The following is a 16977-nucleotide window of genomic DNA, read 5'->3' on the forward strand; positions in this document are numbered from 1 at the left end:
TTAAATAATATGCAAAGTGGTTGGAGGGAAGCTTCAGAATGGCAAAGATGTTTTTATTACAAATTATGTGAGCAGACCTCATGTGCCCCATTGGATAAATCCCCCTTTATTTCTTGTCTTGGAGGTACAACAGGAAGTGAGTGAAAATCTTTTCAAGTGAGAGGTCAGAATTTCCTCTCTATTACTTTAGACATAATAACAGTAAGATGTTGGATTTCTCTTTACATTACTTTCTGCCCTAGTGACAATGGACAAATACAGTATGTTCAAAGGTGAATCTCCCAACAGAGAGCAGATGAAACCTCACAGAGTTAAAAAAGATAAATTGTCGGAAATGCTCGGAAATTGTAGTATGGAGATGTACAGTATCTCACAAAAGTGAGTACAGCCTTCACATTTTTGTAAATATGGTATTTTATTGTATATTTTCATGTGACAACACTGAAGAAATGACACTTTGCTACAATGTAAAGTAGTGAGTGTACAGCTTGTATAACAGTGTAAATTTGCTGTCCCTTCAAAATAACTCAACACACAGCCATTAATTTCTAAACCGCTGGCAACAAAACTGAAAATGTCCAAATTGGGCCCAAAGTGTCAATATTTTGTGTGGCCCCCAATTTTTTACAGCACTGCCTTAAACCTCATGGGCATGGAGTTCACCAGAGCTTCACAGATTGTCAATGGAGTCCTCTTCCACTCCTCTATGATGGCATCACGGAGCTGGTGGATGTTAGAGACCTTGCGCTCCTCCAAATTCCATTTGAGGATGTCCCACAGATGCTCAATAGGGTTTAGATCTGGAGACATGCTTGGCCAGTGCATCACCTTTACCCTCAGCTTCTTTAGCAAGGCAGTGGTCGCCTTGGAGGTGTGTTTGGGGTTGTTAACATGTTGGAATACTGCCCTGAGGCCCAGTCTCTGAAGGGAGGGGATCATACTCTGCTTCAGTATGTCACAGTACATGTTGGCATTCATGGTTCCCTCAATGAACTGTAGCTGCCCAGTGCCAGCAGCACTCATGCAGCCCCAGACCATGATACTCCCACCACCATGTTTGACTGTAGGCGAGACACACTTGTCTTTGTACTCCTCACCTGGTTGCTGCTACCCACGCTTGACACCATCTGAACAAAATAAGTTTATCTTGGTCTCATCAGACCACAGGACATGGTCCCAGTAATCCATGTCCTTCGTCTGCTTGTCTTCAGCAAACTGTTTTCAGGCTTACTTGTGCATCATCTTTAGAAGAGGCTTCCTTCTGGGACGACAGCCATGCAGACCAATTTGATGATGTGTGCGACGTATGGTCTGAGCACTGACAGGCTGACCCCCTACCCCTTCAACCTCTGCAGCAATGCTGACAGCATTCATGCGTCTATTTCCCAAAGAGAATCTCTGGATAAGACGCTGAGCATATGCACTCAACTTCTTTTGTCAACCATGGCGAGGCCTGTTCTGAGTGGAACCTGTCCTGTTAAACTGTTGTATGGTCTTGGCCACCGTTCTTCAGCTCAGTTTCAGGGTCTTGGCAATCTTCTTATAGCCTAAGCCATCTTAGGCCGAGGCCATGTACTAACGGCCTCCAAATTCTTTGAGTCCGTGGCAACCCCTCCTGCAGAGACAACATGACCCAAATACGTAACAGAGGTTCTGTAGAACTGAAACTTCTCCAATGATAGTTTCAATCCTTCTTCGTGGAGCCATGAAAAAACTTTCTCTAACCGGGTTTCATGTTCTTCTAATGTTCTTCCAAACACAATGATGTCGTCCAGATACACTAATACTTCTATTAGGTTCATGTCTCCTACCGTTCTTTCCATTAATCGCTGGAAGGTTGCTGGTGCCCCTGACAATCCCTGAGGCATTCGACTGAACTCATAAGACCCAAAAGGACAGATCAATGCAGTTTTTTCTCTGTCTTCCGGATGCATGGGCATTTGGTAGTACCCACTCTTAAATCGAGTACTCTGAACCATTTAGCTCCAGTAAGACACTGGAGAGCATATTCAATGCGAGGGGTTGTGTACTGATCAGTATGCGAACGATTTTAAGTCTGGTAGTCAATCCACATGCGTAGTGACCCATTCATCTTCCGTACCACCACAATAGGGGACACATAGGGGGTCCTGGACTCCTGAATGACCTCCGAGTTCTTCAACTCGGCCAACTGCTCTTGAAAGTCTTCCAGGTCATTGAGAGGTATTCTCCTAGCTCCCTCTCGAAAGGGCTTATCCTCTTGCAACAGAATTTGGTGTTGAGCGCTCTTAGCTCATCCCACATTAAAGTCATCTTTCAAAAAAATCTTCTCCCATCTCATCAGCTTCATTCTTTGCTGCCATACATGGGATTAAACTTCAGCACAACGCAAATCCTTCCTCATCTGCTGACAACCCTCTCTACCAGTAGCCTCTTCAGGAAGCACAGGGGTGGCAGCACTCACTCGTCCCACCAACATACGCGTGCCCCTAACGCGATCAGGTGATCTGTGACATTCCGAAGACTAATAGGCACTTTTTTCCAGTTCGGGACAGGTCCTTGGTGGGTACCAATTCAGGGACCATCTCTAATCCAACAGCTTGAGCTTGTTCATAAGTTTCTAAAACAACAAAGGGGCCCGGTTGGTCCCAGGTCAGCTTGACTGTGGCCTTCAAATGAGCAACTTCTCCAGGCTGCAACACTCTCTCCCTGGTCTCCGACTTCCACAGGCGTCCTACTCCCTCGGCAGGTGCAATCTGCTCTCTTGCCACACATTGGCAGGCTTGAAGTAACTGAGGATGGATCTTGTTAGGGATGGAACCATCTTCTCCCAATACAGACAACAGTCTCCTCACCAAGTCAGTGTTTGTCCCAATCAATATCGAATTCTGTCCAGACCCTGGTGGCTTGGGGCACACAACTGCCAAGGTATCTAATGCTTCCACTTTCCCAACAGTTGCTGGTCCGATTTATATTTGAATGGGGATATACCCATCATATGGGCACTTGGCAGTTCCAATCCCCCAGATCTCTAGTTCTTCAAGTTTGCGTAAAGGAATGTAGCTCAGGTACTTGTCATAAACGTCTTGATATAAGAGCGTGACTTGAGCTCCAGTATCCAGCAAGGCCCTAGTGTAAATACCCTTCACTTGTACAGACACAATTGGGGATGGCCCCACTAATCTTTCTGGGAAGCTCTCTAGGTTGTTTCTAGTAGGGTTGAGTCTGCAATCTCTCTTTGGTGTATTCTGAGAGGACATAACAGTGGCCCTAGGTGGTGATAAGACATTGACCCTCTGTGCCCGGGTCTCTGACCCCGGTGATGGGTTATTTGACTGCAAAGGTAGCAAGAATGTCGATGCCAGGCCTTTCTTCTGGGGCCTCTTCTTGGCCTTCCTCCTCTTTCTAATCTTGGAGCTCTGTTTCTTGTCGGGCTTCCCAGCTGGCTCCTTCACTAAAAACCCCTGAAAGTTTCCCACCTTCTGGTCTAGGAACAACTTTTGTAACACTTTCATAAGTTCTGCCAGCAGTTCGGCATTTCCTTCCTTCTGTGGGCACTGCGCCTTGAAGTTTCCTGGTTCCCTACACTTGAAACACTTCCGGATACTGGTCCTTTTGGCCCGTGCTTTGGCTTGAGCCTCAATAACATGCATCAGAACTTGTTGCCCCTGCTATGGAACTTGGGCCCTAGTGTCTCGTGATTTAACTGGGGTAACTTTGGATGTAGATCGTGCCACGGGAGACTTATGACACCCCCCCCACTCAGACTCTTCATCACTTTCCGGCACACTGGTATCCACTTGAGCTGACTGAGCTGCAACTTTCCCTGCTTTCAGAGGGGTCTTTGTCACAACCCGTGACTCTTGATTTTTCTCATCCAGCAAGGCTTCGTCTTCTCTAACCAATTTCATCAACTCTGGGTAAGTTGGAGCCTCTTGTGTTCCTTTCAGTAGCAGTTGAAGCACAATTGGATGGTTGGGCCTAGCCCCTTACAGAATTTTTTCCAATCTGGCTTTGTCCGCTTCCTGAGGATCAAACCCCTTTTTCAGGATAATTTGATGCAGGATTCGATCCACTCGGACAACACAGTCCGACAACCTCTCTCCTCGACACTGATGGGTATGTTCAGATTTATACATTAAGTTTGGTAGTTTCTCCACTCTTTCGTAGACTGCACAGAGAGCCTCAATGTAGTCCATAGCCTCACAGTCTGGACTACCTGTGGTTGAGTCGTCTGCTACTTGACTCCCTTGTTGCGACTGGGAGGGATCTTCATCCAGAACACCTGTTGACTGCAATGGGATCACTTGACCATCAAGGCCTTCTGCCAGACTTACAACACTCCTCTGAAACTCAGCTGGAATACTCTCCCATTATTCCAAGAGAACATACATGCAATCGTCATCATACTCGTATTTTAAGTCTAAGAGGTAGGACCCTTGTTCTGGAACAGCTTTTCTTATCAGCTGTCGCACCTCCTTGTCGAACCCCCGGACTCCTGGCAGTTTCAAAACTGTGATTAGCTCCAATTGGCTCCCATGTTCTCTGCCCCAGTCAGTGGCGATGACCGGGTCCATTTTCTCTTCTACCCTGGACACGTCACCTGACTTGCTCGAGTGTCCCAGATGGGGTATCTCGGTGGGACCAAATGTAGCGCTAACCCCATGAGGGCTGCTATGAGACTCTGTATCCCACTGATTACCTTGGCTCTGCAAATCCTACATTACCTCTGACACCCTGGGTTCAGTCATCATACCAACTGTATTAATAAGGAGAGACTCACACAGTATCAATGAAACAGTTCAAGTATGTTTACTGTATTAGTGAGAACACAGAAATAATTATATCTTAACACTGTAAGATAATAAAAAGGTACTCTTACAAATACTTTATCTATACTTATGAAAAAGGCAATATAGTGATACGAAGTTCCTTCAACTGTAAATGAACACAGATATTAACCCAATCACAGACACCTATGTGAACAGGTCAGCAGGAGGGTAGAGAGGTGGCACTGTATCTTCTATGTCAGGCTCCTCCTCTCTGTCTCCTCAACCCATAGGCCATTAAAACTTGCACAACATAAAGAAACAATAGGAGTTATTTACGAAAGGCAAATCCACTTTGCACTACAAGTGCACTTGAAAGTGCAGTTGTGTAGATCCAAGAGGGACATGCAGGGAAAATAAAAAAAGAGCATTTTAGCTTGCACATGATTGGATGATAAAATCAGCAGAGCTTCCCTTCATTTCAGATCTACCCCTCAGACCTACAGCGACTGCACTTCCACGTGCACTTTTAGTGCACTTACAAGTGCACTTGCAGTGCACTTGTAGTGCAAAGTGGATTTGCCTTTTTCGTAAATAAGCCCCTATATGCAGACTATCATATTCAAATTGGCTGGCTGCCTTTAAATGACGTCCAATGCAATTAAAGCGGATGAGGAAAAGGATAACACAAGGGCACAATGGTATTCCTTGAAATCGAGATGTCTTCAGCTAGCCTTGTTGTATTTTAACTAAGGTAATTATTGATAACAGGGTATAGCAAATTTGACAGAACTTTAAGGTATCCTTGTTGTATTGTAACTTCCTCTCATATGATCCTAATGGTGTTATCCAGTGCAGCCACAAGAATCAATAATGTGAACGAGGCATAGATGTCTGCTTTCGGTGTTCGTTATAGCATAAGAACTGACTTCCAGTGGAACTACAAGTACCACCAAGCTTAACTGTGTGAATGAAGTCTGAAAGCAGTGTCTTTTAACAACAAGATGGGCTATGCCCGCTCACCACTCTGGAACTCAGATACAGCTGGCAACGATGTAGGTGATGAAGAAGACTCTATCAGGAACTCTCTCTGTATCCTAGCTCTGGGAAATGGTGCCAGGCTGCGGCCCACTTGGATCTGAAGTGCAGGTGTCCCTGGATGACCTTGAACACCCTCCGGTCCGCTGTAAGGAAGAAGGGATGCTGTCCACCGAAATCCTTCTGGGTATAGCTGAACAGCTCCCCGCCCTGTAGGCCGCAAATCAACAGCAGCTCACTGTAACACAGACCTCCTGCTGGCAAAGTCAAACAGGGTCCCAAGAGGCCGATCTAGGCAGTGCCAGCCCTTTTTATGTCCTTTCCCAGTAGTCTGTTATGTCCACTCGTCATTCTGTTAATTGTAGTTCAGACCAGTCCCACTGGCATTGAAACTTCAGCATTCTGAACTACACATCCCACGATGCTTTACTCTGACACATAGAGTCCAGCAAACACTAGAGGGAGCCAACTCCACATTATTAACACAGCAAAAATGTCTCTGAATTGCAGGCATAATCGCCAGCTCCTTTCTACAGTGCTCAGGGTATTGCTGCTTTCTAAAGAAAACTAACTGGAAAGCTTAGTTTGCATTTGTTTTGTTTTGGATGCACCTGGAATGTATTTAACTGCTTTGTTCAGTTTGGCTGTAAATCAAACTGTCTTTATTCTTGGTGTAGCTGTCTGTTCTTAGAGATCAATATTATACCTTGATAGGGAAGTCCTTCGAGAGATATTACAAACATAACTGTTTAAGAAAAAAGTACAGTACTTTCCTTGGATCTGCCATGAGGGGCAATCTGAACTTTAAAAGTTGTTTTGTTTCCAAATAAATTTGCTACTTTGCCAGCCGCTCCCTCCACTGATGCATAATTAATAAGATCAATCACTAATAAGTTTACATGTCAGCAGGCAAAGCCTTTAGCTAATGTGCCGCTTTCAGTCTTGTCTTTAAAGAATGTCCTTGTTAATCTGGCTTAATAAAACTGCAGAGATATAAGAATGCTTTTAACTGCTCGGGAACTTATACCAAACATAGCAGACTGTTTTTCAGACAGATGTTGACAAAGGTTTAATGAGTCATGATTGGGTCTATGCGGCAGACTGAATAGTCTGTCCTAAAGTGTATCTAAAGCATACCTCCCAACATTTTGAGATTGGAATGAGGGACATCTACTAACAAATGTATGTAGGCATAGGACATGCCCCCTGCCACACCCCCTTAAAGGAGAATTAACAAAAAAAAAGGTTAATTAAATCCACAAGCACTTTTTTTTACCACTACTATTCTTTTATATTGGCTTTTAAAATGTACAAATGCAGCAATTTATAAATTGGATGAAAGGTTTAGCACTGGGAAACACTTTTTGAAAGATAAAAAATGCATTTTATATACATCTATATAGATCAGAAGATCAGACCAAAATGAGGGACAAATGAGGAGGAATGAGGGACAGAGGGACATTGCTCCAAATCAGGGAGAGTCCCTCCAAATCAGGAACAGTTGGGAGCTATGTCTAGACCAATTTGTTATTTTAGTTTTGGATAGAATGCTGAGGGGTTGGATTCCCTGTGCCTGTTGGGGAGATTCACCCTCTTTTCCACCATTTTTTGGCCTGGTGACCATTGCCACCAAGACTAAAAGTGAAGGAAAATCCAAAATTTGAAGTTGTCTTCAGAACAAGATAACAGGGGACACCTTCCAATAGATAGATAGATAGACAGACAGACAGACAGACAGACAGACAGACAGACAGACAGACAGATAGACAGATAGATAGATAGATAGATAGATAGATAGATAGATAGATAGATAGATAGATAGATAGATAGATAGATAGATAGATAGATAGATAGATAGATAGATAGATAGATAGATAGATAGATAGATAGATAGATAGATAGATAGATAGATAGATAGATAGATATTACCAAGTGCAGCTGCCCCCACTGTGCTTATATCCAATAAATAGGATACAACAAAGGTAAGAAAAGACAATATGGTGGGCGCTTGCAATTCCCCTATACAATGAAGTAAAAAGATTCTATTCAGTGACACCATACACATAGAACTATACTGCAATGCACCTTCTTCCAGTGGCAACTGTCTAAAAGGGGATTTTTCTCTCGTGAGATTTCTTCTAAATTTCCTGTTGTGTCTACAGGACTGAATTTGAAGGAAAAGCTCCCCAATGGCAAAACAAACTTGACAAAGGTAGTACCCATTCCCTACTCTACCCACAATTAAAAAAAAAAAAGGTTTTGACGTTAATTATGCTTTACTTTAACCACCTCAATACTGGGCACTTTCATCCCCTTCCTGCCCAGGCCATTTTTCACCTTTCAGCGCTGTCGCACTTTGAATGATAATTGTGCGGTCATACTACACTGTAACCATGTGAAATTTTTTATTGTTTTCTTTACACAAATAGAGCTTTTTTTGGAGATATTTAATCACTACTGGATTTTTTATTTAAAAAAAAAAAAAATCAGTGCTGGTGGGCACTGATAGGCGGCACAGATAGGTGGCACTGATGGGCAGAATTGATGGGCAATGATGGGCAGCATATGCGGCACTGGTGGGCACGGAAATCCAGCACTGATTGGTGGCACTGGTGGGCACTAATTGCTGGCACTGGTGGGCACTGATTGCTGGTGCTTTATTGTAATCAGGGCACCGTTGATCAGTGTCCTGATTACCTGTCTTGCTGTCCCCTGCGAGGAGAGGCCGCTGATTGCCTCTCCTCGACACACTCTGTCAGTGTGAGGCGATGGGAGCCGATTACCGGCACTTCCATGTTTACATGTGACCGGCTCTGATTGGACACAGCCGATCACATAGTTAAAGAGCCGCCTTAGCAGCTCTTTACAGAGATCGGGGTCGTGCTATGTCCTAGCAACACGGCGTGGCTGCGATCGCGTGGGAGCAGCCTTTTGGGTGCGCCGTCATATGACGTCCACCCAGAACAAGAGCCGCACCGTCCCTCCGTCATTTGACGGTGGGCGGGGGCAACTGGTTAATGTGTATGTCCAGTCTAAACTGTTTTCATAAAGGGTTAGTTCACCTTTACCAAAAAACTGCCTATGCAGATAAGGGGCATCTGTAGATAAAAACAAACTGTGCAGCTCTGACTAAAGTTGACTAATACCCTTGTTATAGGTGTAGGCCATTTACATACCTCCCAAAGCCTGACTGGAATACTCCCAGGGTGTTGCTAGGATTTTGTTAAATGAGGCCTAGTCATTATTGCTCACCTCCACCATCATGGGATTTTGTTATGATTCAAACCCCCTCACATGCTCTCTCTCTCTCAGTGGCGGCCCGCTCATTAGGGGCACAGGGACACTGCTCCCCTAATCCATGCGCCCGGGTGCCGGACGTATGGATTTCAATGTGTTTTTTTTTTTTTATGAAGCACGTGATTAGAGCCTGAGGCTCTAATTGGCTTCAAAATGGGTGGGCTCGGGGCGCAGTGAGCCCACCCACTTGTGTGACATTAGCGAATTAACATTCGCTAATGTCTTCCTGCTTCTCCTCCCGGCCAATCAGGAAGCGGGTCCTGAGACCGGATTGGACAGGGAGTCTTAGGAGACCTACTTCCTGTTCGGCCAGAGAAGAAGCAACGGCCCCAGCTCTTCCCTCCGCAACCTCCTCCCCGCAACTCTACCGCAGCATAAGGTAAGGCCATGGATCTCCGCCTTCCCGATCGAGTGAGCCCCGAGGAGGGGGTTTAGTGTGAGCGTCGGGGGGGTTTATGTGATGCACTCTTGTGATGGTGGAGGTGAGCAGTAATGACTAGGCCTATACACCCACTTGTTCACTTAATATCAGTCCTTAGGTTGAATCTGCCCTCCTTGTGGCTCTATCAGAGCCCAAAAAAAAAAAAAAAAAAAATTTCTTGGTGCCTTTGCTTCTTAGACCTATTCTTGGGGTTATTTGGCGCGCTGGTTCAGAAAATTGCGTTGGACAGTATTAGCACTAGTTTCTTAGATATGGCCTAATGTATTTATTTTTTTAGTCAGTTTCTGAAAAGAACTTTATGCTCAACTTGTTCTTCTGTTACCTAGTTTGTGTTTTTGTGTACAAGTTAGCAGATATAGTGGGAGTGTCCACGTACCTTGAAATGTAATTCTACAATGGAAACATTGGATTCTGAAGTGCAAGGTATTAACTGTATTATAGTTATGATCATTTAGGAGGTGTGTGTATATTGACACTCATATTGATTGATTTTTGCAGATCGAGCATCGTAGACGTTATGGCTACTTCACGATGCTGCTGCCTGAATCATCCCAATGTATTTTGCTATATTTATATCTTTATTTTTGACGGGCGACCAGAGTGAAGGGTGGCAACTGGCATTTATACTGTATCTCAAAAACTAGAGCTGTTAAGGAAAAAAAATGCCATTTTTGGAATAAGCAGGTCAGATATCTTAAATACAATGCAGTGCTTTCACATCATCACTTATATATCATAAATCATAATCAACAACATAGATTAAATAATCAACAAAATGTCCATATAAAGTGTCTTACAATAATCCTTAATAGGTGTTCTATATTTCACCACCTTGTGAACCACACAGGGTGAGCCACCACTCAGGGGGATCACGTGAAACGCGTAGAGAAGGGGATTGTTGGGTGACATAAACACACCAGAAAGTGTATGGAAGATTGGTAAAATACATTGAAACACACCAATATATGTATTACCATTACATATATACTAATGCTGGCAAAGTTTGGTGCACTCTAGCACCTTTTTAATGTGAGTGTGCTTCTACATCTCTTGGAGGGGGTGATAAGGGACTATATACAAGATTTTAGTAGTGAAAACGGTATCATTAGCAGTAATCAACATGGATTCATGAAGAATCATTCTTGCCAAACCAATCTATTAACCTTCTATGAGGAGGTGAGCTGCCATCTAGATAAAGGCCTGTAGACGTGATGTATCTGGATTTTGCAAAAGCATTTGACACAGTTCCCCATAAACGTTTATTGTACAAAGTAAGGTCCGTTGGCATGGACCATAGGGTGAGTACATGGATTAAAAACTGGCTACAGGGGTGAGTTCAGAGGGTGGTGATAAATGGGGAGTACTCAGAATGGTTCGGGGTGGGTAGTGGGGTCCCCCAGGGTTCTGTGCTGGGATCAATCCTATTTAATTTATTCATAAACGACCTGGAGGATGAGGTAAACAGTTCAATCTCAGTATTTGCGGATGATACTAAGCTAAGCAGGGCAATAACTTCTTTGTAGGATATGGAAACCTTGCAAGAAGATTTAAACAAATTAATGGGGTGGGCAACTACATGGCAAATGAGGATTAATGTAGAAAAATGTAAAATAATGCATTTGTGTGTCAAAAATATGAATGCAATCTATACACTGGGGGGGAGAACCTCTGGGGGAATCTAGGATGGAAAAGGACCTGGGGGTCCTAGTAGATGATAGGCTCAGCAATGGCATGCAATGCCAAGCTGCTGCAAAAAAGCAAACAGAATATTGGCATTAAAAAGGGGATTAACTCCAGAGATAAAACGATAATTCTCCCGCTCTACAAGGCTCTGGTCCGGCCGCACCTGGAGTATACTGTCCAGTTCTGGGCACCAGTCCTCAGGAAGGATGTACTGGAGATGGAGCGAGTACAAAGAAGGGCAACAAAGCTAATAAAGGGTCTGGAGGATATTAGTTATGAGGAAAGGTTGCGAGCACTGAACTTATTCTCTCTGGAGAAGAGACGCTTGAGAGGGGATATGATTTCAATGTACAAATACCATACTGGTGACTAGGGATGAGCCGAACACCCCCCGGTTCGGTTCGCACCAGAACCTGCGAACGGACTGAAAGTTCGCACGAACGTTAGAACCCCATTGACGTCTATGGGACTCGAACGTTCGAAATCAAAAGTGCTCATTTTAAAGGCTAATTTGCATGGTATTGTCCTAAAAAGGGTTTGGGGACCCGGGTCCTACCCCAGGGGACATGTATCAATGCAAAAAAAACTTTTAAAAACGGCCGTTTTTTCGGGAGCAGTGATTTTAATGATGCTTAAAGTAAAAAAAAAAAAAGTGAAATATTCCTTTAAATATCGTACCTGAGGGGTGTCTATAGTATGCCTGTAAAGTGACGCGTGTTTCCCATGTTTAGAACAGTCCCTGCACCAAATGTCATTTTTAAAGGAAAAAATCTCATTTAAAACTGCTTGCGGGTTTAATGTAATGTCGGGTCCTGACTCCTGGCAATATGGATGAAAATCAGTGAGACAAACGGCATGGGTACCCCCCAGTCCATTACCAGGCCCTTTGGGTCTTGTATGGATATTAAGGGGAACCCCGCACCCAAATTAAAATAAGGAAAGGTGTGGGGCCACCAGGCCCTATATACTCTGAACAGCAGTATACAGGCTGTAGGTTTGTTGTTAAGTAGAATCTCTTTGTAATTTTGAACGGGTACATTTTTAACGTGTTTAGCTCCAGCCAAAAAATCTTTTTTAAGCTTTTTGGAAAACATAGGGAAGGGTTATCACCCCTGTGACATTTGTTTTGCTGTCTTTCCTCCTCTTCAGAAGATTTCACCTCACTTTTTGTCCCAATGGATTGGAAAGCATCAGTGGAAAGGAGAAATGTTTTTCCCATATTAACTCTTACAGGAGAGAATTTCCCTTCCTAGGGGTAGATTTATTCTCACTTCCTGTTGTCTCCTTCTGTTTGCAAGTAGGAGTCGTTTGTAAGTTAGTTGTTTGAAAGTAGGGTCCTGCCCTATATACTCAGCAGAAATTTGGGCCTTAGGTGTTGCTGTGGCCACAACACTGTAAGCCCTCACAGGGCTCTGCTGTGAAATATTAGATCAAGAATTGTAATTACATGCCCCTGTTGAACAGGAGCTGAAAAATTAGGCCTTAGGCACTGGTGCTGGTGCCACAACACTGCAACCCCTCACAGACACTCTAGTTGGAATGCAGGAACGAGCCCTGCTGCAAAGTATTGCATCAAAAATTGTAATTACACGCCCCTGTTAAACAAGGGCTGAAAAATTGGGCCTTAGGCACTGGTGCTGGTGCCACAACACTGCAACCCCTCACAGACACTCTAGTTGGAATGCAGGAACGAGCCCTGCTGCAAAGTATTGCATCAAAAATTGTAATTACACGCCCCTGTTAAACAAGGGCTGAAAAATTGGGCCTTAGGCACTGGTGCTGGTGCCACAACACTGCAACCCCTCACAGACACTCTAGTTGGAATGCAGGAACGAGCCCTGCTGCAAAGTATTACATCAAAAATCGTAATTACACGCCCCTGTTAAACAGGGGCTGAAAAATTGTGCCTTAGGCACTGGTGGTGGCGCCCAGAACCAAAAATGCTCTTACAAGCTATCAGCGTGATGATTGAGGAGGAAGAGGATAATTACTCAGGAATAGTCACTCAGCATCAGCATAGGCAGTCTTTGAAGGGATCTGAGATTTCAAAAAAAATTATTCGGTTACATCAGCATCAGGTGCTTGGTAGATGGTGGTGATCCAAGACTCATTCATTTTTATGAAGGTCAGTCGATCGACCGAGTCAGTGGACAGACGCACCCTGTGATCGGTTACCACGCCTCCAGCAGCACTGAATGTGCGTTCCAAAAGAACGCTGGATGCAGGACAGGCCAGTAGCTCAATTGCATACTGTGCAAGCTCTGGCCAGTGATCCATCCTCAAGACCCAGTAACCCAGAGGATTTTCGGTGGGAAAGGTGTCCAAGTCTGATCTTGCCCCTAGGTATTCCTGCACCATGTAAAACAGACGCTGGCGATGGTTGCTGGAACCAATCATACCTTGGGGCTGCGGACCAAAAAATTGTCTGAACGCATCGGTCAGACGGCCACCTTCTCCACCGCTCCTTCTTTGACTGACCGAAGCCTCAGCAACACGTTGTCCAGAAACAGGAGTTTGTAACCTCCCAGTCTCTGGGAACGCGTTGCACAGACCTTTCTGCAAGGCCTCCCGAAGATGTTTCATCCTCTGCTCCCTCTGCGATGGCAAGATAAGGTCCGCAACCTTACCCTTGTTACGTGGATTAAGGAGGGTTGCCAGCCAGTATTGGTCCTTCTCCTTGATACCACGAATATGAGGATCCTTACGCAGGCTTTGCAGGATCAGGGAGGCCATGCAGCGTAGGTTTGCTGAGGCATTCGGTCCGGAGTCCTCTGGGTCACTAAGGACGACATGGTCCGCAGCCACCTCCTCCCAGCCACGTACAAGTCCATGTGTTTCTTGGGACTGATCCCTTAAAGACTGCTGCTGATGCTGAGTGCCAGGCTCCACCTCCATACTGACACAATCTTCCTCCTCCTCCTCCTCCTCTTCCTCCTCGTCCTCTTCCTGTGTGATCGGCGGGCACGCAGGAACACTGTCTGGATAAAGGGGGCCTTGAGAGCTAAGGAAGTCCTCCTCTTCCTGCCTCTGTTCTGCCTCAAGTGCCCTGTCCATTATTCCACGCAGCGTGTGCTCCAACAGGTGGACAAGGGGGACAGTGTCACTGATGCATGCACTGTCACTGCTCACCATCCTCGTGGCCTCCTCAAATGGTGACAGGACAGTGCATGCATCCCTGATCATGGCCCACTGGCGTGGGGAAAAAAAACCAAGCTCCCCTGACCCTGTCCTGGTGCCATAGTCGCACAGGTACTCATTGATGGCCCTCTGCTGCGTGTGCAGCCGCTGCAGCATGGCCAACGTTGAGTTCCACCTGGTGGGCATGTCACAGATTAGGCGGTTCTTGGGCAGGTTAAACTCCTTTTGGAGGTCCGTCAGCCGAGCACTGGCATTATATGACCGGCGGAAATGCACACAGACTTTCCTGGCCTGCCTCAGGACATCCTGTAAGCCCGGGTACCTGCCCAAGAACCGCTGCACCACCAAGTTAAGGACGTGAGCCAAACAGGGCACATGGGTCATTTGTCCCTGTCGGAGGGCAGAGAGGAGGTTGGTGCCATTGTCGCAAACCACCATTCCTGCCTTAAGTTGGCGTGGCGTCAACCACCTCTGAACCTGCCCCTGCAGAGCTGACAGAACCTCTGCCCCAGTGTGGCTCCTGTCCCCCAAGCACACCAGCTCAAGCACCGCATGGCATCTTTTGGCCTGCGTACTTGCGTAGCCCCTTGAACGACTACGGAGCACCGCTGGTTCCGAGGAAGAGGCCATGGAGGAAGAAGAAGAGGAGGGGGTGGAGGAGAGAGGTGTGTCACAATCATTAGCATTTTGGAGGCGTGGTGGCGGAACAACCTCCAACACTACTGCACCTTGTCCTGCATCCTTCCCAGCTGCCAGCAGAGTCACCCAATGCGCCGTGAAACTTAGGTAACGTCCCTGTCCATGCCTGCTGGACCATGAGTCAGCGGTAATATGCACCTTACCGCTGACCGCCCTGTCCAGCGAGGCATGGACATTGCCTTCCACATGCTGGTAGAGAGCCGGAATCGCCTTCCGTGAGAAAAAGTGGCGTTTGGGTACCTGCCACTGAGGAACTGCACATTCCACAAACTCACGGAAGGGGGCAGAGTCTACCAACTGAAAAGGCAGCAGTTGAAGTGCTAGCAATTTTGCCAAGCTAGCATTCAACCGCTGGGCATGTGGATGGCTGGGAGCAAACTTCTTTCGGCGGTGCAGCAGCTGGGGCAGGGAAATTTGCCTGGTACAATCTGACGTCGGTGTACCAAAATCAGATTGCCCACAAGTACGTGGCTGTGACACACCTAATTCTACACCTTCATTCCTCTCAGTGCAGGTCTCAGAGAGGACTGAAGGTCTAGTGGGGTTGGAAATCTCAGCTGATGAGGAGCAAGCAGAGGTCCTCTTTGTTCTTTGGTGTGGGTCTTTTAGATACGCTTGCCAACGAACTGCATGGCAGGTCAACATATGTCTGGTCAAGCATGTGGTACCCAAGCGGGAGATGTTTTGGCCACGCGAGATACGCTTGAGACATATGTTGCAAATAGCAGCGGTGCGATCTGATGCACTCGTCTCAAAAAAGGCCCACACCAAAGAACTTTTTGAATAACGCGCAGAGACTGCAGCGCCCTGCACATGTGGAGCTTTGGGGTGTGATGCAGTCAATGTGCTGCCCTTAGGCTGGCCCCTGGAGGGCATCCTGCCTCGTTGGTGATGTGCCGCCTCCTCCTCCTCCTCCTCCTCTTCTCTCCTATCAGGCACCCACGTTGAGTCAGTGACCTCATCATCCCCTCCCTCCTCATCACTGGAGCAAACCTGGCAGTATGCTGCAGCAGGGGGAGCATGACTGCCAGATTGCTGTCCTTCTTGGGCACCCCCTCTGTCCGTGCTCGTGTTACTGCCTTCATCGAGCTCAGTATCATCATCAGAGCCTTCCAAACGCTGGGCATCCTCCTGGAGCATGTACCCAACACTGTGGTCAAACAGTTCGAGGGACTCCTCAGGAGGACATGGTGGGGCTAGGGAAGGAGTCACTGATGACATTGAGCCGAGGGAAGAGGCCGCTGCTTTGCCAGACAAAGTACCCTGGGCATGGGTAAGAGAGGATGAGGAGGATGAGGACGGCTTGGTCATCCACTCGACCAAGTCTTCCGCATGTTGCGGCTCAACATGGCCAGCTGCCGAAAAAAAGGCCAAGCGTGTCCCATGGCCACGTGCTGATGAGGATGCACCGTCTCCACGACCAGCACTAGACACAGAGCCTGCTTGCCCTCTCTTATTGGCTTGTGACTGTCTGCCTCTCCTTCTTGGCCTTCCAGACATACTAATGGCCTGTAGCTGCACTAAGCTGGGATATATATATATATATATATATATATATATATATATATATATATGTGTACTGATACTGCAGCTAGCAAAATCAACTGCCTGCCTGTAGTATGAGAACACCACCAACCTTCTACAGGTAGCTTTAGCTGAACACTGTGAGGTGGACGCACCCCACTAACTTGTAGGTTTAGCAGAACACTGTGAGCAAGACGCACTGCACTAACTGTAAATAGTCTAGCTGCCTGACTGTGGTACTAATAGGATCAAAAGAACACCAGCAATTTTATTTAAAATACTGTAACAAGACAAGCCTGCCTGTCAGTAAGAAGATAACAGGAACGGATCTAGCTGAACACTGTGAGCAGGACGCACCCCACTAGCTTGTAGGTTTAGCTGAACACTGTGAGGTGGACGCACCCCACT

This window comes from Aquarana catesbeiana, linkage group LG01 (genome assembly GCF_042186555.1).
Source record: "Aquarana catesbeiana isolate 2022-GZ linkage group LG01, ASM4218655v1, whole genome shotgun sequence".
Classification (NCBI taxonomy): Eukaryota; Metazoa; Chordata; class Amphibia; order Anura; family Ranidae; genus Aquarana; species Aquarana catesbeiana.